A 26,543-nucleotide genomic window follows, 5' to 3' on the forward strand; every position below is an offset into this window, starting at 1 on the left:
TTTTCATATGCCCAATTGTTTCTGTCCTTAACTACAGAACAGTTATAAAACTCTAGAGCAATTCAAATTATTGTCTGTTTTCAAGTCATGAATGAGGAGGACGGGGGGGGGGGGAGAAGCTCCACTACACTGTTATCAGAAGTTAAGAGATTAATCTTCGCATGTTGAGAGGAGGGAAGAAGGTGTTTCATCAGCCTCCATATCCCTAGCGCTGCCTCCATTTCACTCAGCCAGAAATGGCTCCCACTGCCTTTACAACTTCTGTCCATAAGAGGCTCTCTTATCCTCCTGGCACCAATGTAACGATATTTCCCAACCTGAAAGACCCAGACAATTCCTGCTGTCTCACTGGTTCCTCTGCAGCTTCTCTGCCAGAAAAACGCCACTAGGCTTACATTCCCTTCCTGTTACCATTTGTCTCAGAGGACTTCAAGATGGGCAAGATTATGCGTTTACATCTCTTCCCAATGACAGATTTAGAATCCAGTTAAGAAGTGTATTCCAGGAGGCAATCAAGGCTGCTATTTGGAAATCCTGTATCAGGGTTTTTTAAAATGTTTTGATAGCAATTTTTAGTTGAATAGGTTAGAAAATGTTGTCCTATGAAGTACACCTGGCCTTGCATACCACTGTGTTTTGTGATCTACAAAAGTATGGATCTACATGCATGTTTTGAAAACAACACAGACAGGTGATTCTCTTCCTGATAGACATTTATGGTTAACTTAGTAAAATGCCTGGGGACTGTATCTGCACTTGTAGGAAAAGTTCAGAGTTTTGTATTTGATCGACTTTCCTATCCTGTATCATGGAGAATAATATATGCCTGACCTCTCCTGAGAAGATTTATCTATCTTAGGGTTTGTACTGCTACCCATCACTATGATATACGAGCCCCTCCAAGGAAAATTAAACTGTCATAATAAGGTTCCCAGTAGACTTCATGGAGTCATTAGTTCTCCTGCCTTCTCAAGAGAGCAGAAAAGACCAATAATTGTTTGTTGTGGTTTTTTTTTTTTTCCATAAACATAGGATGTAGTCCTTGGTGGTTGCTCATCAAAAGATAATATTTATAATTTGTCTAAATATTTTAATGGGTTTTTTATATAATATGTATTTTTTAAAAACCTGGAATTCTGTAGGGAAAAGGTGTGATCAAATGTTGCATTTTGATGGGAAATGTAGAAATGAAGTTTCAATTTCAAAATTCTAGTGCTTGGCATCTTGATCTAAACATAATTCCCTTGGATGATTCTGTTACTTGTGAGTTATCAATGAAATGTGGTTAATGGAAGAAAATTAAAATATGGGTCATTCAAGGCATATAATTTCCTTCTTTGAAAAATGGCATCTGTTTAAAATTGGGATCTTTCAGCATGCACATTCCAAGAGATTCAATATAAAGTATATTACAAAATTTAAAAGGCTCATTTACGTTTTACCAAACCGTTGGTTAATATTCACAAATTGCTGTAATGTGCCAACGGATATAGTAGTTTCTTAACTAGTTTACCTCATCATGTTCTCATACATTTCTACATATGAGGTTTTTTGAAAGAAAAATCTCACATAGGGTTCATAGTTTGTCACAAGCAAAGCACATAATTCAAAACAAATGTAAGACCTTCATAATAGAATTATTCATCACAATGGAGAAAAATTGCTGTCTTCAAGGTTTGCATCACCAACAAAAGTTGTAAATTAAACTCTTAAACACACACATTTTAAAAATCTGCAGCTGAAATGGTTTGATTTGTACATGAAACACTATGGATCAAATGTATCCATTAACTTGAATGGTTACATCAAGGATGAATTTGGCCCAGTGAGTTTAATTTTGTACATTGCTTTAACAACCAATATAAATATTTCCCATATACATTTTTCATGGATCATATTTTGCTTTATATCTTCTAATTAGTGTAAAGATATTATTAAATAAATTCATATACTTTTACATGACATTTAAAAATGTCTCTTCCAAATACGCAGACTATAACTTATAAAAATCGACTTTCTGCATTTAAACAAAAAGGTTAACACTTCCCCTAATACAAACATTTTTTGATATTAGTCTGAACGCCAGGTCACTTTTTAAAACACCCTGGAGAAATCCTACTGAAATATCATGAATCATTCCTATGGTAATGTCAAAGTATCCAATTTCCTTAACTGAACATCTGTTTTATAGGAGATGGTATGTAGTGATTCTCTCTTGTAGGAAAGATGTTCCCAAAATATTCATCTATCAAAATGGGGAATGAGAAGCATTCTATCCAACTATTATGGCAGTGCAATTATCTAACCAGTACTGAGAGAGATGCATTGTGCATTAGTGCTGATAATAGGAATTATAAGGCATCTAATTGTGTCCAGCCTTTAAACTGAGATACCGTCTCAAACAAGTTAGGAAATTTAACTGTACCTTTTATATACATGCTGTAAATTAACTATTACAGCTTTATTGTCACAATACAGAACCCTTCAAAGAATAAACCCTGCTATAGAATATGTTTCAAACAAGATCTACTTAACTCAAATTTCTGTAGTTGCTCCTACTTCCTTAAATTTTGTGGAGGGGTCAACACAGTTAATCATGTTGTTTTAGTTAGTGATCTTTAACATGGATTGCAATAGACAATGCAGTCGTGGAGTTTGAATTACAGTTTACTTAGCTCATTATCACCAGACTCTTCAACTAATATAAAAATGATTAACCCCAGTTAATGTACATTTTAATGTAATGTGTGTGTCTAAAGACCCTACATTTAGTATAAAAAAGATGAATTAAGAGAACACTAGGGCAGTGGGTCTCAAACTTTTCTTTTTGTGGACGACTTGAAAATTGCTGAGGGTCTCGGCGGACCACTTAATGATCTTTCCAAATGTTGTTTGTACCGTTAGCTAACTATTGTAAACGCTTTGGATAAAAGCTCTCTATTAAAAAAAAAAAAAAAACCTTAATAATAATTAACGTGTGTTTTTTGTTTTGTTCTACAAATAAAAGTACACAATTCAGATTTTAACATCAGTAGTCTTATCTTTCTAATGTGATGGATGTACCCTCTCTCCCCTGCCACGGCAACCCCCGAGCTGGGGCTGGGAAGGAGTGGGGTCTCTCTCCAGCAGCTACAGCCCTGAAGATGGGGAAAGTTGCCTCTTTCTCTGGCCACCACAGCCCTATATGTCCTAAATTCTCCCCACCCCCTCTTCTCATCCCACTGCCCTCTCCCACCTACCTCCTATTCCCCCAAGGCCACCACCTCACCTTACATGTGTGTCTTCTCAGGGACTACACACCTAATTAGTGGAGCCATGCCTGCACAACTCCACTAATTAGGTGGGTGGACCCTCATTCTCTTGTGTGCGGCCACCCAGGTGCCCACCTTAAAGGGAACTATCCGCAGTTCACCTGAATGGAGCTCGCGGACACTGGTGGTCCACGGACCACAGTTTGAGAACCTCCAGTATCTTGCAGACTAGAGACCCTCTCTTCTCTGCATGTGTTGTATACCCATTCATGAATTTATTTGGCCAAAGAAATAGAGTAATTATGTCTCATTTTGTGTTCTGCATTCTAGTTAGGTTCACTTCTTCAGTATGAATTAATTTTATTATGTATTATTAGCAAATCTTCTGCTTAGTTACTGATTTTTTTTCAACTGCAGAATTTAATGTGGATAGTAGAATCCAAGGAACTAACCTTGACTGGAGTGATGAGAAAAATGTATTTGCAAAAGTCTAAACATGATACCTCAAACTACTGCTTGCCCAAAAAAACTGATAAAAATAAATTGACTTCTGGAAAGTAGAGTAGAGCAGCTAATATTTGCTCCGATAATGTAAGGATTATTGGAATACTTGCAGGAAAAGAATACCAGGCCCTACTTCATTTCATGATAAATTAATCGCCAACATTATTGAACTTTGTATGCAGGAGGATTTGCAATATGTGAAAAAAATTAGTGACTAATAGTATTTTCAAATTATGTCTCTTTTGTTCTGGTGACCTTGAAAGCACCTGACTCATAGGGTAATCAAGCTTTCCAATACCCCATACAAAATAGGTAAGATGAGAGTCAGAGATTTCAATGGGAATTAGGCACTTACACACTTGTGAAAATCCCAGTAGGTGCCTATCTGAATCTTTAGGTGCCAAAATACTTTTAAGAATCTGGCTCCAAGTGATTTAGGAGCACAAGTCCAATTGAAAATCAATGGCATGTGCTCCTGAGTCATTTAGACACTTTTTTGAAAATCCCACTCAAAACTGTTTCCACTTTCTACTTTCTAGATGGATAAATAGCTCCCAAGTGCAACGGTTAGATGCAGCAGCATTAGTGACAATGCTAGATACATGTTTATGCTCAAGCAATGTTACATATTTATTTAGACTTCTTAAAACAAGCACTGTCAGGTCCTATCGTGAGTGGAGCTCATAAGCATTACTGCAATACAAATTGTAATAGTAAAAAGGGTACCTATTTGTATGTTGTATGTGCCATTGCCACAACTTTAAAATATATTTTAAAATAGAGCCATTACTCTGTGTGTTTTAGAGAAACAAAGGTGAAATGTGCTTCACTGCTACAAAATATTGACTTAATTGATGAAAAGTTTCTCTGTTTCAGGAATGGAGTAAATTAGTAAATAGAAGGGCAGGATTTTGCTAACTACTGTTACCCACAGGCAGATGGCCTAAGCCTGTTTTTTCATAGCATTCTTAGGATACAGCATCTCTGAAGGTGGCATATCCAGGAATGAAGAAACATCCCTTGAAATGTTCATTTGTTGATTCATTGGGTCAGATTTGGAAGTCCTCACTCAGTTTTATTTGGTTCCTTAGTAACTTCAGACAATATTTTTGCCTAATGACCAAGTAAAACCTGAGTAGAGGATTCAGGATTTGGCCTTCCATTTTCATTTCCAGGAGAACTATGTTCTTGAAGCAGCTGGCCCAGTTTTACTCTGGGTGAAATTCTGGTTCTATTGAAATCAATAGGAGCTTTGCCATTGATTTTGAATAGGACAGAGGTCCCCAAACTGTGGGGCATACCCCCCTACAGGGGCACGGGGGAACGTTCAGGGGGACATGGCTGGGTCCCAGGTCAGCCCCCATGGGGGGCAGAGAGGGAGCACCACCCAGCTCTGCTCCTGGCCCCAGTCCCAGCTGCTGGCCCCAACTGCCAGTTCCATGCCCAGGGCCCCAGCTGAGGCTCCGCTTCTGGCCCTGATCCCAGATGTGGCTCCAGCCTCAGCCCCCTGACCACATCCATCCCCTCCCAGAGCCAGGACCCCGCTCCCGCCCCTGGCTCCGGGGGCGGGTGTGAGGTTAAAAAGTTTGGGGACCACTGGAATAGGATCAAGATTTCACCATGTGGAAGGAAAGGAGTCATGCTGGATGTGATGTCAGTTGTGCAGGCATTTGTGATTTTACTAGCATTTTGTGACTGGCCTGGAAAGATGATATCAACTCCAATGCTACTACAGCCAATGTCTCAGGTGGTAGAGCGCTGCTTTTGTAGCTAGAGTTTGTTTTAACACTGATGCTATGTGTGTACAGGCTAGTTGATAACTATGTCTGCTACAACTGCAATTACCCACAGTAGTTGTCCTAGACAGTCTATCTTAAAATATTTCTACCTTTAATTTTCATTAATTAAAGCAAAGTGCAGTCCATAAGAACATCCTACTAAGTTTTTGTGGAACTAAGGACTTTAGTCTCTAATTTGTACAACAAAGTGAACAAATATGTAAGTCAAGTGTGGTGCAAAGTGTTACAGTAACTGGCTCCTTTAAGGGGACATAGTGGCCAGCCACACCTGTGCCATAATTAATTAGCTGCTTGTGAGCCTCAGTAGGTAGGATTAAGAGAGTCAGGAGATAATTTAATAGACACCTGGATCTCATAAATCAGTCTAGGAGTGGAAACACAGGGAATGGGTAGGCTTCTGTAGAAGGCTCTAAACTAGGCTTTGGAAGAGTAGTAATGAAATCACAGGAAGTGGGCAGATGCCTGTGGAAGCCTTTGAGGCAGCAACTGCAGGAGGTCAGATACTCTAGTGGAACCAGCCTTGAGGCCCAGTTCTCTGTACTGGAACAGGGAAGGAAGGATGCAAAGAATGGAGCCCAGCAGGTGCTGAGACCAGTACTCCGGGGGAATGAGCCTGAAGGCTGTATGCCCTATCCCAGAGCTAGAAAGACTTTAAAAGAGAGTCTAAAATGGATGTGGAAGCAGGGCTCACAGATAGGCTGAAGAGAAGTCCCCAAAGGGCAGAAAACCCTTTTGTTTGTTGGACTCGGAAGTTTTGTTTGCAATTTGGTTGGAGGCTCAAGCTATGTCTGCAGCATGGATCTGTGTGTGGAAAGCCAAGGAAATCCACCTTGGCAAGGGAAATTGAGACATGGAATGCCTACAGTGCTACAGTCAAAAAGCAAACATGTGGAATGACATACAATGATAAATATGATCTGGGATCAGGCACCACTTTTCTAAGGTAAGAAAGAGGAATTACCTTTCCATCCTGGAATGGTAACTTTCTGTAACTGCTTTGTGTAATATTTTAGTGTACAAACTAGTAGAAAGTGACAGAATCAGAATTTTAAAACTACACCAATAGCTCCATTCACATCACTCATCCCAATTTTAAGGTATATCTTATAAAATACTTCTTAAAAGCCAAAGATTGATTATTTGCAAAGAAATGCAGCTGAAACTGGCCATGACATCTAATCTAACAGAGGATGTGGAATATGGAAGACAGTGCTCTAAATGTGAGAACTATCCCTTTAAAAAAATCACTGGCACTGTGTGACCTAATGCACTCAAGGGCTCTTGCTCTTTTCATTTGAGGGGTCTACTCCCTTCCCCATCATACCACATTCCTAAAGTAGTCTATTGTGCTCCTTTTCCTGTATTATGTGAGAACCCTTTCTCTTGCTAGAAGGGTTCAGTGCTCATCCCTTCCAGGTGGTTAGTGTTGGGAAAACAAGCTGATTTGTACTCTTCCCCCAGTGATGACTAAGGGCCTCATTTTGGAGGTGCATAGAGAAAATCCCAGCTGGCTCTGTGCCACGCAAAGCTGAGGAGCGCTCCAGGAATAAGCTTCTGTGGGAGTAGAATCTGGCTGGAGATATTTATATTTTTTAAAGCTGAATTGAGCACTGTCTAAATCCTGTTGGCTTCTATTAGCCTGGGAAATAGGTTTCCATAGTCAAGAGTTTCTCAAACTTTGCATAGTGTGGGCCGTGACTTTTACAGAAAGTGTCTTGTGGACATCTCTCCTCTCACTCAGGATCACACAGACTTATCTCCTTCTACTTGTAATTACATAACATCCTCTGGGGATTACAACAACCAGCTGACATAGAAAAGTAAAATTAGGAGGTGTTAATGTATTTTTAGTGCCTTTAATGGCTTTTGCAGTGTTGGTCCAGCTGTGTTGGTTCCAGAATATTAGTGAGACAAGGTAGGTAAGGTAATATCTTCTATCTGAAGAAGAGCTCTGTATAGCTTAAAAGCTTGTCTTTTTCACCAACAGAAGTTGGTCCAATAAAAGATATTAACTCACCCACTTTGTCTCTTTAGTGGACTTTAGCAGTTGGAAACAAGGAAATGGTATCTTCTCCATGAAACCAGCAGCAAGTGCATCACAGACTGTCAATGGACTACAGACCACAGTTTAAGACTGCAGCTATAGGCTGTTGTAAACCCAGGACCTTTCTTAAGGCAACATAATGCCTTATTATGTGTTATTGGGCAGGCTCAAATTCTTATTCAGTTTTTAGCTCTTCATAACTTAACTGTGAAATCATAAAGCATTTTTTGGTACTAGCTTGCATTATACCTCAGGGAATGCAAATGTAAATTTTTATACTTGTTTACTTAATTGCTTTCCACTAAAAATATAATAGAGAGTAATCATCAACTTTCTGCAATCAAATGCCAGCATGAGTGTATTAATCTTTAACTAGCACATCTGACAATTAATGAAGAGAATATATGAGCTGTATGTCAACTAAATTTATTGCTGAAATCAAGCAAAAAAATCTCTCTCAAGAAAAGCAGTGATATTGATTGGCAGTATAGTTTGTATAGGACTTCATTCTGATTAGACAGCATATGAGTTCATGGCACAGTAGTCAGTTTCTGAGACTACTATATCTACACACTAAAATACTTCTAATATTCTTCTATGAAGTGATGCATGTTTCTTGAAATTTGAATGGTAGTTCCGTTGCCAAGACATGTGCACTCATCATCCTTTTAGTCTCAGTACATGACTTCCAGCATTTCCTGCTGATATTTTTGGGGCTAAGTGATAGTTAAGATAGAGGTAGTATTAACAGGCTCTCCTCCCCAGTCCAGCCTGTTAAAGCTTGTCACCATAAAAGCATTTATGGAATGGAAAACTTGTATTTATTTAATTACATACAGTAGATGGCAATTAAAGTCTTTGAGATATAATGCTGGTGAAGCATCTTGCATATCTCTTTGATGGAAAAGAAGATGAAGGCTTAGAAATATTATTGGAGAGAAGCAAATTCTGTTCTCGGAAATAAACAGGCACAAAGATATGTACTTTGGTCATGGCAAATGCAGAGATGGGAATAACCTTGAGAAAATTATTGTAGGAGTAATGGTGGCAGGCCCTTGTAGTAGGGGATGACCAGCAAGGAGATGGTATGTGGCAGATCATTGGGAAGCCAATTGCTGAGTGTGTGAAATTAGCAATGGATCAAGAAGGCTTCCAAAAATTTGTACTATATCACAAGAATTCAGACATGAATAAATATGGCACCCAGTAAAAACTCTAGTCACACCAAAAAGCATGCAGTTATCCTCACGCACTGAGGTTCATTACAGCACAATTTTTTAAATGTGCAAACACCCCTTTAAGGTGATTTTCACCTGAATTTATGTAAATATAGAATCTTTATTAGCAAGCATGCGAAGGGGGACCATCTCTTCCTACTCCTATTTCTCTTTGATTTTTTTTTTACCGATCAAATTAATCACCTTGGAAACATATTAACAGATGGCAAAACCTGTTACAACTCCATTCGTGTCTTCCATAAAAATTGAAACTTTTAACCCACTTTTAGATTCCCCTAGAACGCCGGCACCCCTAGGCATGTGCCTACTGTGCCTAATTGGAAATCTGGCCCTGGCTGAAGTGAGCTTTTTGCTTCAAAAAGAGTGTACTCACTGTATATTTATTGTCTGTACATGTATTTGGTACTTTGAAGTTCCATACTGTTTTTCTCCCTTATTATTTACCCATTCTAACTTATTCTGCTATCTCTTCATGGCAGTGTTACCAAATACAAACCAATTAAAAATCCCTCTTTGTTGTGAATTTGAACGTTCAAATTAATAAAAGTAACTACACAAATCTTTTTATCGGGATCATCAAGGCTAAACGGGGTGAAGGTGGAAATGCTTTGTAGTAAATGAGGAAAGGCAATAGAGAGATTGAGAATGTTATCAAGTGCAGAATGGATTATGGTCAAAGGTAAATATCAGTGTATATCCATGTTTATTACATTTCTTTCTACGTTCACATTAGAAAAGAAATAAAAATTCAGTGTCTTGTACTACATTATAAAACACAATGGTTATCTGGAACAGAAATAACAACCCAGGTGAAATTATAGTGCTTGTTGCCTATATAGTGTATGTTTCCACTATACATTGCGGGAAGAGGGGTGGTGGGACTTTGCACTTCAGTAAAATTAAGCATTGAGCAGTGCTGAAGCCCCAATATCAGCTATATAATGGGGAAAATGTAGGGTCAAGTTTGTTTGGATGTTTTGTAAAATGAAATTGCTAAGAGTGAATGATCAGTGACACCAAACTCTTTAGATTAGCCAACACTTTTCTGAAGGATACATGATTACTTTTAGAAAATTCATGTGTTTTCATATGAATTTTAATATAACACCATAAAAGCAAAGATTTCCATTTAACACTCCATTCTTGTCAGGAAAGCATCTCCTTTTCTGCAAAATGGTTACAAATGAGTCTCTTACTCTTCAAGGCTTGACTGAAATGCATTATGCACAAATCTGACAACTCTTTGGTATGATTTACAAGCTGCAGAGAATTCCAAACACTTCTATATTCCTAGGAAGAAATTCACTCCAGTGTAGAGGGCTTGTGGAGACCATATGCATCATGTATGTCCATACTGCTTTTATTGACAACAGTCATAGGACTGGCGTGCTTAGTTCCTGCAGCTTTAAATATTTATTAAATATCTGATTTCCCCCCCTCCCTTCACTATTTAAGAATTTTCTCTCTAGGTGTAACACCTTTTCAGATAATATGTGTAGTATTTTTGCTGAGGAGTCAAATCAGACTTTTATGCTCCCTCTGTGACTAAAAATCTTGAAGGTGATTATTTTCTTCTTCCTTTTTTGTTTTAGAAGTGGATGTAGATGTCAGAAAATTGGCACTGGGGACCTCATCAGCTAATTCAACAGCTTCATATACTGTACAGTAACTGACAAAAGTGAGCATGATGGAGACTGTGAGGAAAGAGAAAATCATTCCAGGTCCCTTTAAGTTACAAGAGTATTTATTTTAATTAACTAATGTCTACTGATGTTTCACCATTACACTTCTGCATGATATAAAAGACAAGCTAATAGTGGAAAAAGCAGAAAGTGTTCCCACAAAAACTCAGAAATAAGCAATATATTATTTGGTACCACATATCTTAAATATGGGGTGGGGGGAAGGGGGATGCTGACCCGCCAGTACTGTGTACTGAAAATATTAACCAAATATTAGAACCATTCATGGTATTTGTTGATCTCCCATCTAAATGTGAAGGCCAATTAGCAAAGATTGGATACTAATTAAGTAAAATACAGATACAAAGTTCTGAAAATTCCACAAAAGCCAAAGGCTCACTCCAAAGTTCTTAAACTTAAACAAAAAATACTATCAGTAGAGTGGCAGCTGGTTAAGCAATAGGGAGAAGGAGGTCAATACTACCCTTTCTGCTCCCTGAAATCACCCTCATGGGGTCAAGGCCAGTGTTAGATCCCCCTGGAATGCTACTGGTCCATTAGTGTTGAGGGGAATGCTATAACACCTCTCCTTCCCCCCCTACCACTCCTACACTAAGTGTAACTTCTCTTAAGGAGACATTTTTCAAAGATTGCTACAAAACTACATATATATTATTTTTCCTTTTACTATTTTTTTCCCCCACTAAAAGCAGCAGGCAACCACCTATGTTCAGTAAAACTCTTGAGAAATTATAATGCAGATGATGTGCTAGGAGAAAGTAATCAGATTTAAACCAGCTGCATAGATATAATAGAAAATGATAGCTTTAGCAAATGAATGCTAGTAATTATATTTCCATCACTCCCTGGTATATTGTGTTTTAGCTTCTTGAGATAAAACTAAACTTATTCAGCATCTGAATTACATAAGCTTCTAGGTCTCATGCTGATGGACTATGTTTAAAAATCCATGGGGAAAAGAAAAACTAAGGATACCTGAGCTAAAAGGCATCCAGCTAAAAGGCATTTTTTCTGTTTCTGGAACCTCTCACTCTAGTGTTTAAGATTAAAAGAAAGCTATAGGAACTTTTTAGGTAATATTTATGCTGAATCCCTTACCTTTACCCTCAAAATTTAGAAGTTAAATGTTGAGGGGAAAAGATATCCTCAGAGATGCTACATCATACCTCTCACATGTCCCACGTTTTGAGGAACATCACCTATTTTAGTCCCACAGTTATCTGCATGAATCTGGTGTCCCTTCACTTTTATTATTGAAAATTGTTTACATTAAAAATAAGTATGCATCTTTGGAAAGGGTTGTTTATTCTTAACTAATGAATTCCATATCATTCACTCAAACAGAATTTATGGGCTTGATGCAGAAATTACTGGGTGAGGGTTTTGTCCTGTGTTATGTAGAAGGTCCTATGAATAGCCATGCTGGGTCAGACTAATGGTCCATCTAGTCCAGTATCTTGTCTTCTGATAGTAGACAGTGCCAGATGCTTCAAAGGGAATGAACAGAACAGGGCAATTCTCGAGTGGTCTGTTCCTTGTCATCCTGTCCCAGCTTCTGGCAGTTAAAGGTTTAGGGACATCCAGAGCATGGGTTGTGTCCCTGACTATCTTGGCTAATACTCATTGATGGACTTATCCTCCGTGAACTTACTGATTCTTTTTTGAACCCAGTTGTACTTTTGGCCTTCCCAACATCCCATGGCAATGAATTCCAAAGGGTCACTGTGCATTGTGTGAAGTACTTCTGTATGCTTGTTTTAAACCTCCTACCTATTAATTTCATCAGCTGATCTTTGGTTCTTGTGTTATGTGAAGGCATAAATAACGTTTCCCTATTCACTTTCTCCAAACTAGTCATGATTTTATAGACCTCTATCATATCCCCCCTTAGTCATCTCTTTTCTAAGATGTACAGTCCCAGTCTTTTTAATCTCCTTATATGGAAGTTATTCCATACTTCTCATCATTTTGTTGCCCTTCTCTGTATCTTTTCTAATGCTAATATATCTTTTTTTTGAGATGGGGCAACCAGAACTGTGTGCAGTATGCAATGTGTGGAATTATATAGTGGCATTATGATATTTGCTGTTTTATATCTCTTTTCTAATGGTTCCTAACATTCCATTAGCCTTTTTTGACTGCTGCTGCACATTGAGCAGATGTTTTTAGAGAACTATCCACAGTGACACCAAGATCTTTCTTGAGGCCAACAGCTAATTCAGACCCTATCATTTTGTATGTATAGTCGGGATTATGTTTTCCAATGTGCATTACTTCGCGTTTACCAACATTGAATTTAATCTGCTATTGTGTTGTCCAGTCACCAAATTTGAGATCCCTTTGTAACTCTTTGCAGTCAAATTTTGACTTAACTATTTTGAGTAATTCTGTATCATCTATGACAGGTTTCAGGGTAACAGCCGTGTTAGTCTCTATTCGCAAAAAGAAAAGGAGTACTTGTGGCACCTTAGAGACAAATAAATTGGTTAGAGCATAAGCTTTCGTGAGCTACAGCTCACTTCATCGGATGCAATCACAATAAATTGGTTAGTCTCTAAGGTGCCACAAGTACTCCTTTTCTTTTTCTGTATCGTCTACAAACTTTGCCACCTCACTGTTCACCCCCTTTTCCAGATCATTTATGAGTACGTTGAACAGAATAGGTCCCAGTACAAATACTTGGGGACCCTGCAATTTACCAGTATGAATAATCATAATGGTCCTTTCTGGCCCTAAAATCGGTTAATCATTTTAAGTTTCCTGTGGGTGTTTGTGTGCATGTTCCTCATTTTGGGTCTTTGTCACACATTGAGTCCCATGTATGAGCCTTGTCATGTTGAGAGAGATGGCCACAGTGTAAATTGGCCAGGGGAAAAAAGTGTGCATGTGCAAAGACTAACAATTATTTCACCTACATTAGCAGCAGAGAAAGAGGAGAGAAAAAGTGAACAGATAAAGTGAACAAAAAGCACAAGGTTTTCTGAAGAGTGTTTTTTTTTTTGTTTTTTTTCCTGTCAGTCTGGTAAATATTTTAAGGAAATCTGAGGACAGTTTTCTCTGGATACCCATCACAGCATCCTCTAGTATACTCAGTATTCACTCTTCTACACTATCCTCAGTCTTTGGAGTTAGGGTCTGAGAAATGGGAGCCCTGTCCTGTGGGGTACTGAGTGCCTCTTGATAATTTACTCAGCTCCCTCAACTCGATAGGCGATGAGGGTGCACAGGACTTTGCAGGAGGCACTTAGAACCTTGCAGGACCAGACCCTAAAAGAGCTGCGAAGTAACACATTAAGTAAATTTAATAAATCCTGAAAAGTGATGTTAGTTAGAATCTCTCTGGTTGTGGGAAGTCAGCTGTGGGAATGGGTTGTTTTTACCATCAAAGGCACTAATGGAAATATAAACATGAGGAAATACAAACATGTCATTTTGCTTTCTTTCTTTTAAAGTTGTGTATCCATTAATTGTAAACCAAGAGCAGGACAAAAAGATATTCAGAGATAAAGTGTAATGTTATAATGGGGACATAAAGGTATAACATAATATTTTTAAAATCATCTTGTTGCAACTATTAACGTATAGTGTATCTTTTCATCAAGTGTTTAGGGGTGGGGGGAAGGAGAACAATTGAAGTTGGTTGGAAATTGGGGAGGAAATGTTTAATATGTAAAAATTAAGAAAAATATAAATGTTATCTTCTTTACAAAATGATTGATTGGCATGAATTATATTACCCTCTGATTTTTTTTAATTTTATTTTTATTAATTGAATCCAAGATCAGCTGCTCCATGATCTTGCCTGGGGTTGATGTCAGATTGACAGGCCTATAATTACCCAGATCATCCCATTTACCCTTTTTTAAATATTAGAACAATGTTAGCTTTCTTCACGTCTTCTGGAACATCCTCAGTGCTCTAGAATTTATTGAAAATCAACATTAACAGTCCAGTGGGCGCCTCAGCCATCACTTCTAAAACTCTTAGATGCAAGCTACGTGGACCTGCTGATGTAAAAAATGTCTAACTTTAGTAGCTGCTGTTCAACATTTGTGAAATTGGCCCTTCTAAAGCACCAATATCATATCAATATCACTGTTTTGGACTTAATTCTATTTGCACATTATAAATGTGATCAAATCATGATCACTTGTTCCTACGCTACAATTAAGTTTTAGTTCTGTGATCAGTTCCCCTTTATTTGTCAAGATGAGGTTTAATATAGAACTGCTCTGTGTTGGTTGCAACACTTTTGAATCAGGAAATTGTCATCTATAATATTTAGAAATTCCAAGGATGTTTTAGTATTGGCAGCATGAGATTTCCAGCATATGTCCCTTAAATGATTCCCCCATGATCATGCAACATTTTTTCCTTACACATCATAGATAGGATGACCGGCTCTTTACACACCTTTCTTTTGAGCTTTATCAGTGACATGGAAACAAGTAATGTGTCTTTTGACATAAGAGTGCCACTCCCCCGCCCCTTTTCCCTTCTTAATCTTTCCTAAATAGGTTATAACCAACCGTTGATTTTAATATTCCAGTTGTGTGAATCATCCTACCAGGTTCCAGTAATGCCAACCAGATTGAAATTATGCTCATAAATGGTTCATAATGACACTGACAAGGATCTATTGGTGATGGCTCATATACTAAATGAGCAATTCCAGTTCATCTTGTTTGTTGCCCAGGCTCCTAGAGCATTGATGTCTAGACAATTAAAAAATGTATTCCCTTCATGTCCTTTGATTCCTTAATTAAATTTGTTTTCAACATCTTGATTCTGTGCTAAATCTTCCCTCCTTTCAACCCTCCCTTTTTTTTTTTAGTTTAATGCCTCACTGAGTACTCTGCCAGCCTGTCCCCGAGGAGACTGGTTCCCCTTCTACTGAGGTAGAGGCCGTCCAAACTACATAGCTCCCTCTCCACATAGAAGTGGACCAGTGTTCCACAAAACCCAAACCCTCCATCCAACACCACTTACCCAGCCAGTGGTTCATTTCCAGACTCTTATACCTTCTGTCTTCCATTGCTTGTGAGATAGGAAGGATTTCAGAGAAGATTTGGACGTTCGTCTTCAGCACAAGTCAGAGTTTCCTGAAGTTCCCTATTATCTGTGCGATCTCCTGTGATGCAGTTTCATTAGTGCTGATATGAATCATCATCAATGGATCCTTGGTCACTGACTTCAGAAGCCTATCTAATCTTCAAGTGACTGCTCATGTCTTGGCTCCAGAAAGACAACATATCATCCTGTTGTCTGCTTGTCCCTTGTGGATCTTTTTTTTTTTCAATTCTTCTGAGTATTGAATTCTCAGCAAGGATGGTCTGTCTTCCTTGGATGGTTAGAGAAGTCTCTGTGGGCAAGCTTGCTCTCTTTCTCCCTCCCCCTTCCAACTTGGGCCAAGCTGCTATCCATGAGTGTATCCCACACTGAGGACCTTGGATGCCACACTGAGGAGCTGGCATTGTGGCTATATGGAATTTCTTGTGGTCCTCTTCTCTGTGGTGGCCATGGTCTGCCCATCCTCATCTCACTCCAGCTGTGAAGAATGCTGACATGAACTCTTGCCTCTGATGGTTATGAACTGCCAGGCGTCCTCTCTGACTTCATGTCTTTCTGACTGCTTGGTGGCTAGCTCCTTTCTTCCTTGAACCAAGGGTACTGATGTTTTCTGAATTTGGCTGTCTAGGAACTCCTCTGATTCTCAGTAACATCTCAACTTGCCCTTCCAATCCAAGAATCTTTTCCTCCAGCGCAGCCACCAACTTGCACTTCATGTACAGGAATTCCATTCTGGCTTTAGGCAGGAAAGAAGACATGGCACATCCGTTGCAGGTCACTAACACTGTTCTCTTGATGGCCTTCACGAAAGCTTACTTAGAGCTGACCCTGGAAGGAAAGCCTCTGACACTCCCTCTCTGAATTCCCTCAGAAACGCTCCCATTAGCTGCCTCTGCTCTCAGCTCTTGAGTTTGCCTAGCAAATGACTTTTTATACCAAGTCTCCCTGCTTGTCATAGCATAATAGAAGATTAGGGTTGGAAGAGACGTCAGGTCATCTAGTCCAACCCCCTGCTCAAAGTAGGACCAACACCAACTAAATCGTTCCAACCAGGGCTTTGTCAAGCTGGGCCTTAAAAACCTCTAAGAATGGAGATTCCACCACCTCCCTAGGTAACCCATTCCAGTGCTTCACCACCCTTCTAGTGAAATAGTTTTTCCTAACATCCAACCTAGACCTCCCCCACTGAAACTTGAGACCATTGCTCCTTGTTCTGTCATCTGCCACCACAGAGAATAGCTGCGCTCCATCCTCATTGGAACCCCCCTTCAGGTAGTTGAAGACTGCTGTTAAATCCTTCCCTCACTCTTCTGCAGACTCAATAAGCCCAGTTCCCTCAGCCTCTCCTCATAAGTCATGTGTTCCAGCCCCCTAATCATTTTCGCTGCCCTCTGCTGGCCTCTCTCTCCAATTTGTCCACATCCTTTCTGTAGCAGGGGCCCCAAAACTGGATGCAGAACTCCAGATGTGGCCTCACCATCCCTGAATAGAGGGGAATAATTACTTCCCGCGATCTGCTGGCAACACTACTAATGCAGCCCAATATAATGTTAGCCTTCTTGGCAACAAGGGCACACTATTGACTTATATCCAACTTCTCAGCCGCTGTAATCCCCAGGTCCTTTTCTGCAGAACTGCCGCTTAGCCTGTTAGTCCCCAGCCTGTAGCAGTGCATGGGATTCTTCCATGCTAAGTGCAGGACACTGTACTTGTCCTTGTTGAACCTTCTCAGATTTCTTTTGGCCCAATCCTCCAGTTTGTCTAGGTCACTCTGGACCCTATCCGTACCCTCCAGTATATCTACCTCTCCCCACAGCTTCGTGTCATCCGCGAACTTGCTGAAGGTGCAATCCATCCCATCATCCAGATCATTAATGAAGATGTTGAACAAAACTGGCACAAGGACTGACCCCTGGGGCACTCCGCTTGATACCGGCTGCCAACTAGACATCGAGCTGTTGATCACTACCCGTTGAGCCCAACGATCTAGCAATCTTTCTATCCACCTTATAGTCTATTCATCCAATCCATACTTCTTTAACTTGCTGGCAAAAATACTGTGGGAGACTTTATCAGAAGCTTTGCTAAAGTCAAGGTACATCACATCCACTGCTTTTCCCCATATCCACACAGCCAGTTCTCATCATAGAATGCAATCGGGTTGGTCAGGCATGACATGCTTGGCTCTGCCCCTCGCCACCATGGAGTGAATAACCACTCAGAGACTTCAAACAGCAGGGCTGATCAAAGCTCCAAGGATCAGAGCCTTGGGGCCCTCACCAAGGCACCAATCAGACCTGTCTCAGCTGCTTACTAGCAGTCTGTACACAGAGAACAACCAACCATAAATGGACCAAACACACACCACAGAGTCCCACTGCCATCAAGCACAGTGTCCTTTACAAAAGTAGGTGTGATTCTCCTCTGTCTTGCTATATTTTGTGGTCATTTACACCTGTGCAAAGGAACCAGATCAGAATAGTAGCATTTTGCACCCAGTTTGCACAAGTATAAATTACAACACAAGGTTCGTGGTAATGGAGAATCAGCCCCTAACTGCTTAAACTGCACAACTAAGTGACCATTAAAAAGTTTGTTTATATATTGGTCCTAATTTGCCATCAATTACACTTGTGCAACCCTATTGAAGAAGGTAACTGAGGCCTGAATTTAGCCTAGTAGGCATGTGATGTTCCATTGACTTCAAAGGTGTACTTGCTGCTGTCCTTGCAGTTTCATGTTCTAGAAGGTTCTAGGGTTTGTCACTACTTCTATGCAGCTCAGTAAGTGTCTGAGCTTAATCCTGCTGCAATCTTTAGCAAACCCTTCTGCTGACTTCAGTGGTGCAGGATTAAAGCCCTAAAGCAGCAGCATCAGAGTTCAGCTCTTGATTGAATAAAGGTATTTGCAGAAATTAATATGGGTAGAGGTCCATCTACTAGACTGAAATCTTCTTTCCAAAACCAGGCTATTGCAACTAGAAAAATTCCTGCTTTTTATCCTTATCTGCCGCCTTTTTAACCTGTCCAGCCCTGGAGCATAGTTGATGCAAAGAAATTTCAGCATAACAGATGGAGATTTAGCAAACAGGAAAATGATGGCCTATGTAAATGTAATACTTTCTCCACTCTTTCACATAAATCTCTGCTTTTGTCAAGTTTTATGAGCAAAGCTCTTTAGCTGTAACTTGCTTTTTTTAATCCAGTTTGGTTTTGGATTTAAGATTATTTTTGAGATAAATTTAACAAGAAGAGCTCAGCAAATGCTCTATGCTGCATGTAAGTGTTTTTATCTGTGCTTTAGAATTTTCAAAGATGATGAAAATTAATTTAAGAAATAATCCTTATCAAACTGTCTCTATGGAAGGGGGATTCATTATATCTGGTGATAATTGTTTTGCAGAAAATTAGGAAAATAGCCTAAATCTCGGTGTGGGTTAAGAGTCACTCCTGCTGAATGAAAAAGCTTCATCTGTTTTGTTTTTCTACAATGAAAGTTGTTTGTTTGTTTTTTCCTGTTTTGTTCTGAAAGCTTGGTGCTGTTGAATTAGATAAGCTTGAATGGAAACATACTGGGACACTAGTAAGTTAGGATATTTCTTTTGAACAGGCAAAGAAGCTTTATTAAGGAAAGGAGATAAAAATGTTGTGCCATAGCTTTCAGAAATGTTGTTGTAGGCCTCAAAAGAAAAATACGTTTATCCCGCAGACTACAAGATGAGACTGAACTTGTGATGACAAGCGTGACAACAAATCATCATGTTGCCTGCTGTGGCGCAAGCCAGGCAGTCCACTTTTTCTCCTGTGATGATTTCCCATACTACCTCAATGCCCTGCATCTGTCTAATAGTGTTGTTTTTTATACTCTGGGGCAACTGAATTTTGCAGGCAATTATACAAATATCTGCAGGGAATTGCCTCTATAACTGTGTAAATCTTTGCAGGTTGTCCAAAATCAGTGGAGTTTCTGAAAAGGTTTTCTATAACTTTATTTCACTCTAGCTCTTATTTTAAAGAAGCCTGATTTTTACAACAAATTATTATATCGGAGGCATATATTATGGTGCTATGATAGCGAGTACAAGCCAGTTACTAATATTCTTACTCATGTTGGATAGTACCTTACTCAGAGTTGTCCCATTGAAACCAGTGGATCTAAGTGAACAGTAAGGTAAAGCATAAGTAACGGTTACAGAATCTAGATGGTTAAGGACGATTCTGACCCTGCCTCTAATAGTCATTTGAAAAAAATTCATCCTGAAATTTCACATGCTCACTCTTAGACTAAAGAATGTATGTGGGCTCGCTGACTGATCTTAGGTTAGCAAGTGGTTGTTAGTTATGGAACTTAGGGGAAAAATATTTTTTTTCTTTAGAAAATTGTTTTAACAATATTTTTCTTTCTTATAATATAACTTAGGTGGTTTATTTAAAAATCTCTATACCTGTCTTACGTATCAGCCCAGTAAGAGAATTAGCACACAGCACACATTTACTGTTCTGGTGTCTCTAACTTTTTAGGACTAAATTGAAGATTTACAGTCTGCCTTGAGTAAGAGGCAGTGTGCAGTTGTACCACCACGTGAGCAAACGAGAGAATGAATTGTTAGAGTCCACTGGTTCCTCCCTTTTTATGGGGAGTAACTCCTTTTCTTGTAACCACTTGCTCAATACTCTCCCTCTGAGCAAGTGTGTTTACAGAGGCAGGGACTGGGAAGAGCTGTAGACAGAAGGGCTAGGGCTTCTTCCACTCCTTGCCCATCTCTGCCCACTTGCTCACGAGAGGCAGTATTGGGCAACTAGCTCATCCCCATGCCTGAAGTCACAGTATGAACAGATCTGAGTAGGGGACTAAGAGGGAAGTTATCTTATTTCCCCTTACTCAGATGTATAGGGGTTTAAGGTCTGTGACAATCTAGACCTTACTTATTTTAATAAATTCTCTATGTATATTTGAGATATGAGGAAGTTGTAAGGTGCATATCATGTTTACTGTGTAGAGATTGACTAATTTCTAAATCTCTCTAATTTATCAAAGGTGTCTCACTGGGGTCTTGGGCAACTACTAGGAGCAGATAGCATCTTTGCTGGCCCTCTTCACAGGGACTAGGTTCCTTTAAAGTGGGAATGGTAAGAATGTAGATGTTAGGCAAATTAAAAGCTGGGAATGGAGTCAAATAGTAGAAGAGTTTAGACTATCTGGCAAATTTTGGCATATAAAACAATTAGGAAGAGAGTGGAATATTCTTTTATTCCAGTGAGTAGTGTTTTGTCTTCTGGAGTCAAGTGATCAAATTATACAGAGTAAGGGATAAACCTCCTCACTCCCACAATCCCATACCACTCTGCAAATGGTGGATAAAGATCTTGTGGCCATTATTTATATGTTTTGGGTAAGGGCTGAGGATTGCAGGGTAGAACTTCCATAGCAATCTCATAGACTCCTCTGCAAAGTCAATCATTTTCAGAGTGCTGGAAGTGCTGACATTTTTTCCTGCTGGATCAATGCCATGTATGCTATAACTATAATATTTGCATACTAGATAGACCTCAATTTAATCAATATCTTAGTTGGTCAGAGCTCCAGCAACTTGCAATTACAACTGAGCCATACATTTAAACATAGATATGTCACAGGAAACAAGGGACAAGTATTTTATATTTCTATGGTGCTGAAACTTCTGCCAAGGAGTGGCAAGATGACATATTTGTCCCATACCTAAACTGAGCTAATCTCCAAATTGTTTCCTCTCCATAATGCTGACATCTTTTAAATAACACATTATCAGACTGAAATTATGTTGTGAATGATGCCTTAGTGCAATATATCATCTCAGAGAAATATACTTAGGATACATTATTCGAAAAATATCTTTTTCTCAGGGGCTGAAAGAGTCAGAACCCAAATCAAAATAATTATAGGATAAAGGTTGCCTTTAAGAGCTTGGCCAACATACTGTCAGGCTGCATCTGGAATTAGCTGGACATGCTTCCGGACCAATTGCTGTAACAGAAAAGAAACCTTCTGTTTGGACTAGATAGCTCAGGTAATTAGTACCAAGCGCTTTTAGCATCTAGGTTGTAGTAGGTTCAAATCCAGTCCAAGGTTAATCATGATGCTGCCATTTGCAGGCTGTTTGATATCTGTGGAATGAATTTGGTAGTCTCACTCGAGTTCCTAATACACAGTCATCCCATAACAAAAAAGGACCTGTTTTGAAATTGAAGGGAAATTTTGTTTTTAGTCTTGACAGAGGAAGTCAAAGATTGAAAGAGTTCTCTCACACCTATAGATGGATTTTCTGTAGTGGAAAGCTGAGGTACATTGTGAAGGGTGAGCAGAAAGGCTTTCACTGCCTATTCTGTGGGGAAGGGCATATCAGGGTTATGGCAAAATATGATCATGTGACTGTTCAGGTTTGCATGTCTTTTTTTCTGATTTTTGAGGAATAGATCCTTACAGAAATGTACACACATTTTCTACAAAAGTTTTGACAGGTTTCAGAGTAACAGCCGTGTTAGTCTGTATTCGCAAAAAGAAAAGGAGTACTTGTGGCACCTTAGAGACTAACCAGTTTATTTGAGCATGAGCTTTCGTGAGCTACAGCTCACTTCTTCATCAGATACATACCGTGGAAACTGCAGCAGACTTTATATATACACAGAGAATATGAAACAATACCTCCTCCCACCCCACTGTCCTGCTGGTAATAGCTTTTTTATGTCGGGTTTTTGGAGGGGGGTGAGGGAGTGAGAGAACCTGGATTTGTGCAGGAAATGGCCTAACTTCATTATCATGCACATTGTGTAAAGAGTTGTCACTTTGGATGGGCTATCACCAGCAGGAGAGTGAATTTGTGTGGGGGGGTGGAGGGTGAGAAAACCTGGATTTGTGCTGGAAATGGCCTAACCTGACGATTACTTTAGATAAGCTATTACCAGCAGGACAGTGGGGTGGGAGGAGGTATTGTTTCATATTCTCTGTGTATATATAAAGTCTGCTGCAGTTTCCACGGTATGTATCTGATGAAGTGAGCTGTAGCTCACGAAAGCTCATGCTCAAATAAACTGGTTAGTCTCTAAGGTGCCACAAGTACTCCTTTTCTTTTTACAAAAGTTTTGTTTTCTTTAAAAATAATCTGCAGGTCAGCCAGCCCAATTTTCCCCATGTGGTGGGGTTCCTCTGAGGTTCTAGAAGAGGGGACAGATTATCCAGTGGTTATAGTACCAGCCTGGGACTTAGAAGACCCAGGTCTAATTCCCTGATCTGATGCAGACTTCCTATGTGACCTCAGATAAGTCACTTGGCCCTAGATCCTCAAATATATTTAGGCTCCCAACTCCCATTGCGATAGCTTTGAGGATCTGGGCCTTAGTCTCTTTGTTGAAATACCCCATCTGTAAAATGGGTTAATAGTACTGCCCTACCTCACAGGGATGTGATGAGGATAAATGCATTAAAGATTGTGAGGTGCTCAGGTACTACAGTAATGGGGGCCATGTAAGTACCTAAGATACCTAGATAAAATAAGTGACCGCTTTTCTGTTCAGGAGCAGTGTTTAAACTCTGTATCTGCCAATCACAAGGTACAATAGAGTCCATTTACAGAGACACACATGAAGACATAAAAAATATTCTAAGTAATTTTGTAGGTATTAAGTAGCAATGCCATTGCTCAGGTCTGTCTAGTATTATTTTAAGCAGAATATCTGAAATAGGGAATGTTTGTGTAAAAGCTGTTTTGCATTTATGGCCCTTGATTTTTTTAAAATGATGAGTGCAGGTGAAGAGGGGGTATAGAATAAGTTCAAAAACTGCTCCTGGCTCTCTCAGAATATAGCATATACCGGGGGCTCCCAGGGTATGTCGGGTTGCGTTCTTGAAAAGGGCAATGGATAACAAAACGACAGATACCGGGGACGGATACCCTCCCCGCCTTTTCCCACCCAATTCCACCGCTGCCTCTGAGCGCACCCTGTCTCCGCTTCTCCTCCTCCCTCCCAGCGCCTCCTGCATGCTGCTGAACAGCTGATCAGGGCGTGCAGGAGGCGCTGGGAGGGAGGAGGAATTGATCAGTTGCCCACGGGGCCGCTGGCAGACGGGAGGTGCTGCGGGAGAGAGGGAGGGCGCTGGCTGCCGACGACTGATATGTGGATCAGAACCGACGTGAATCTGAACACATTCCCCTATTGATGAGCGACGGATATGCAAAACAACAGATAAGGGGGAGATGTATACTGGGAACCCCTTGTATACCATTCTTGTTTCTACTAAAAACCGAAAAATACGGGTTAATCTTATGATGTAGGAATGTAACTTGACTTTATATGTCCTACATGACTCTCTGAAAATGATCATGATAAAACCATGGCCTCATTTATTATATCAAAGTAAAGAAGTAATTTTTCCTAGGGAAAAAGAATGTCATCAGAATAAATGTTCATAGGAAAGGTTAGCTGCTTGCCTGGCTGGGCCAGTATCCTTTTTTTTCAAACTTGAAGTAAGGAATTCAAGCAGCTGAGGCACTGGAGCTTAGCACAAAAGCTATTTGGAAAGGGATTTTTCTCCTCTCTTACTTTTCTATGTAATAATTGATGTCAATCAAAATAAATTAGCATACAAGTATAGAACCAGTGACTACAATAAGTGAAGTAATGTTAGTGCTTTCACAGGAGATGAGGAAATGAACTTTCCATAATATTGTTTGCCATTTCAGTTTTTTAGTCTCTTTTTATAGAGAGTGGGTTTATTCCCCTCTGGGAGACTGTGATAAGGAAATATTGCCCAAGGCACTCAGATCCATGGGAAAGAGACTTGGGGAGCAGTTTAGTATAATTAAAGCACAAATTTTCACTCAGTCCATCATTCTTTGTGGTCATGCTTCCCACATGTCAGCTGTATCACTGTACTGAGATTTCCAGAGTAGACTGCTACTTTTGAAATTATAATTACAATCTATGGTCAACCATCAAGGAGCCTGTAGTGTATGCCTCTCTTCCCTCAGACTAGGTGTCCTACTTTCACAGTACTCCCAGTCCCCTACCATCATGTGGACGAGCATTAGGCCTAAGACTGGATTCATATTTACATCTCTGTATGACAACAAAAAGTTGACTCTTATTGTTATGTTCACTTCTTACTTGACCTTAAGAGATAAGATGTTGATGTTGTATCTTACTTTATGATCCTCACTGTCGTGTTTGTGCTTTTTTTTTTTTTTTTTTTTTTTTGAGGTAACACACCATATTGATCCAACAGACTTGCGCTGAACTATGTCAAATTAAATTACTCAGATGCATTTATTTAAAAAAAAAAAAAAAAAAAGAGAGTTCACAAGAGATGCTGACCTATTTGACTCCTGGGTTGATTGGCAGAGCCTTCCAGAACTACAAAAGGCCTGCCCCCTCAGATGAGGGAGGGACCACAGAGCCTAGAACTCAGATAGCCATGGACAAAGAATGCGAAACCAGGGACTGGGTGCAGGTCCTGGAGTTGTGTCATCGTTGTCCCCCTCTGCCCCCCCACTCCCAAAAAATCAGCAGCGAACCCCAGTATGAGAAATGCTGTATTGACCGCAATGGAGATTGATGTATTTTATTTTCATAGCAAGTACGGCATGGTTTGTGGCAATTTAAAGCATTCAGACTCCCTCCTCTCCCTCTGTTGTGTTCCACATCCACCTGGCACGCTTTGTCCCTATTTAGAGTGTAAACTAAAGTTTGGGCCTGTCTTATATTTACAGAGCAGCCAGCCAAGTGAGGTCTTGATTCTGATTGGGGCTGCTGAGCACTACTGAAATAATAATGTCTCAACTGAACAACAGGAGCCAGCTGTAAAGGCGAGAGGCCAGTTCCATCATCTTGGCCTTTCAATTTTAGACTCTGCTACTTAATACCAGTTGTTTCAATAGTATTGTCTCCTTACCTATGCTTTGCTGTCCTGAAGATTCACCTTGCTTTGAGGATAATGATACATCATTCAGAAAGATATATATATTTTTCTTTGCAAGGCTTGACGTATGGATGAACAGAATGACATACTTTCTTTCTGGTAATAGGTATTCCTGTGCTGAAGTACAGCTGGCTGAACAAAGATATCTGAGGAACAAAAAACCCCAAATAATTTTGATATGAGGCATGAAATAGAATCCTGCTAATCACTAAATGGCATAATAGTTTAAGGTTTTGTGAAATGAGGAAACCAAAATATCTAGTTGTCATTATTTGTCCAAGCATTGTTACTGAATTGCTGGAAGGTCTGTATATTCCAGTGGTTCTCAAACTTATTTGATCCTGCCCCCCTTCTTTGTGTCTGAAGTAGGTTATATCCCCTCCTCCCGCCACACAAGTACATATATTGATTTTAAAACATGCAGTTCACTAAATATTACAACCAGTAAGGCATTGATTTAAACAGATCCAATTTAAGTATATAGTAATGTAAATTTTAAGTGAGATACTGCTTAATTGCATCACACTGTTAATAGTGGGATGGGTGTGTCTGTTTTTTTCTTTTTTTGGAGCAGAGCAATTCCCTTCTGGGTTGGATGCTTGAGACAGCTATCTCGAGATCCCCGTCTACCTTCAATTAAATGTGCACACTGTGTCATAGCAAACGGATTAATGTACAGATGGCAATGACTTTGTATAATGCTATACAAGCTTAACAGAAATCCATCAAAATGCACAGCGCCATCTGATGACCTGATATGTCTGGAGGAATCAGTTTTGTAAGTTATTCATTGCTGTGGATAAAATATGGGCAGTAAGTTGTTGTTGGTTGTTTGTTTGTTCCCCCCCCCAAATCTTCTCAAGCCCCCCCGAATACATTCTGTGCCCCCCAGTTTGAGAACCCCTGAACCTCTGATGTATTCTACATGCTCATAGGTTTTGATGAGATTTTAGTCTTCACATATCATTTCTGCGATGTATGAC

General features: G+C 39.7%; 1 protein-coding gene across 1 annotated transcript in view; it reads left to right on the plus strand.

Annotated features, from left to right (window-relative positions):
• The first annotated feature begins 24,920 nt into the window (after positions 1-24,920).
• The window catches only part of ERC2 (ELKS/RAB6-interacting/CAST family member 2), a 658,083-nt gene continuing 656,460 nt past the window's right edge, over positions 24,921-26,543 (plus strand). The window contains exon 1 of the mRNA XM_077822546.1: positions 24,921-26,338. The gene's annotated coding sequence lies outside the window, so the exon portion shown is untranslated. The remainder of the gene's footprint in view (positions 26,339-26,543) is intronic.

Source organism: Eretmochelys imbricata, chromosome 7, assembly GCF_965152235.1.
Source record: "Eretmochelys imbricata isolate rEreImb1 chromosome 7, rEreImb1.hap1, whole genome shotgun sequence".
NCBI classification, from domain to species: Eukaryota; Metazoa; Chordata; order Testudines; family Cheloniidae; genus Eretmochelys; species Eretmochelys imbricata.